Source organism: Lissotriton helveticus, chromosome 7, assembly GCF_964261635.1.
Source record: "Lissotriton helveticus chromosome 7, aLisHel1.1, whole genome shotgun sequence".
NCBI classification, from domain to species: Eukaryota; Metazoa; Chordata; class Amphibia; order Caudata; family Salamandridae; genus Lissotriton; species Lissotriton helveticus.
Window position 1 is genome coordinate 460601004 of NC_136068.1, and position 2297 is coordinate 460603300.

The window sequence follows — 2297 nt, forward strand, 5'->3', positions numbered from 1 at the left end:
GATAGGGGTGCAGGGAACGTGAGAACAGAGAGGAGCGAAAGAGGAGTTTAGATCAAGAAAGCCCCCAATAAACCTGGGTTCAGGTAACTAAACGCCTTACTAAAGAGCTAATATTTCTTCCTCCGGGAGGGGAAAATCGCGACAACAGCACTGCAATGCCTTAAGTCTGGCGCCAGAACCACTGCCCCGCGGACTACCTCATATCTGCAATGAATAAACAAAGGGGATTCGCCATTATATGACCGCAAACTGGAGATTAAAAGAAGGATACAAATAACCTCCGGAATAAAGCCCTCGTTCTAAAACTGCAATAATATTTTAACGCTACAATACCGACGTTTTTTTCACGGAGCTGCGTTTGCTGCACTTGTTAAGCTCGGAATGGGGGACAACGCACTTGTTTTGAGTCCCCTTCTCAATTCCGCACGAGTTCCCAGTGTAAATTTTCTATAGTATTACCGTGCAAAATATGCCAGGGGGAGAGTCACAACGTGCAATATGTTGGAAAATTCCGCGTACCTGGATCAGGTGCAAACAAAAGTATGCACATCTGCACTGGGGCTACACCCTTCGAACACGAGCTGCACCTAACGTTTCAGACACAATGTAAAGTTTTGGACTGACCTTTATGGATGACAATGTAAAGGCTAAATGATATGCATATGGCTGGTTCTGAATGTGCCCAGAATAATGTGTGCGTTGACCCTCGTGTCCTAATGAAATGTTATAAAGTATCGCTCCTGATGTTTCCTCCTGTTTAGTGTTCATTTTAGAAACAGTTATGTCATGCCAGGGACCTGTATTTGAACTACAAACGATTGAGGGTAATAATTCTAGGGCGAGGAGAAGATGTAAATGCTTGTTTCTTTTCTCATGTAGTGTGGTTAGTTAAAAATAAAAACTTAAAAAATTTACAGTGTAAATAAAACGCTTGATCAACGCTCCTCCACCCTACCTCCCTCACAGCCTCCCATCTCTTGAAGTTAATAAAAAACACAGTTCTTGCAAATACACCATTTGCTGCTTTGTGTCCTTCTTAACCTACAAGCAAGGTAATACATTTTAATTGTGCTAACTTTTCCTTAAAATAGATTAGAAAATGTAAATTCTTCACCATTGTAATTGGGATTTGCTTCTGTTTTTGCAAGCATCGCCCGAAATACTGTTAAAAGGTCAGTAGTTTAATAAAATCAGAAGGTAGAGTGGACTTGATGCCTGAGTAAGAAGGTTCTTGGGAGTTGCCAGAAGTCTTTTTTTATATATGGGCACTCAGCCCTCGCTCGTTGTCCTCTTCAGGCTTGCCAAGCAGTACGCGTTCTTAAGGGTTGGAGGTGGACGGTTGTTATTTCGGGCCCTGGTTGTGTTGGCGTTGCTGCCCTTTATAATGGCCCAGTGGCCTCGGTTTTAAGGTTCATAATGTACCGCTGTAGGGCCCCTCTGGTTCCTTTGTGATCGAGTTAACAATATAGTAGCCCCTCGATTAAATTACATCCTTGGCCTACTTAAGCTACGGGAGGCACCAACAGATTCTGTTCCTGATCGATACCGACCCTGGATTCTGTCACCTGTAGCTGGGCATCAAGTGCAATTCTAATTTGATGGATACGTTTCCTTGCTCTTGTGAGTAGGTATGAGTTTGTTTCTGAGAAGCACCAATCCGAAGCTTCCATGCAGGACCTCGTACCCTTGACCCTTAGAATCGGACGAAACAGTCGATTGCGATCACTGGCCAATTTGGGGCAACAACATAGAAGTTACCAAGATTCTTTGCGATAATTGCATAGCCGACAGGAGACCACTGTCTTTTCGAGCCCATGTTGGGTTGAAGTCCGAAATCTTGAGGGCAATAAGCAGAATGAACAAGATTTTCCTGCTAACTTGAGCTGAGAGTGCGTCTTGCAAGTAAAGTTGGGCTTTCCTTGTGATGTACGATCTGTCCAGTGCCACTGTGTGGGAGTTGTGGTGAAGTGAGGCTTGATCCAATTCGAACGAGACAGACCGAACCTGCTGCTTCACTGCATTTACCCAGGCAGAATGTGAGATTTCATTTAAAGGCATGCTTTCTGCTTCTAATTTCAGGGTGCCTATTGCTTGGCCCAACTCAGTGTGCCATGTGGATTCCACTTCCCTGGTGATCTTTTTCAAATTATGTTTAAGGAAGGTGTCGGGGGTCTTTAAGCACCCTGATGGTTATTAGGTCCCCATGCAGTACCAGGTCCAAACTGTTGAATCCTAATTTCAGCCTTAGCCTGGTATTCCTTACTTGTCCTGGCACCTGTAGCGTCTAAGTGAGAGGA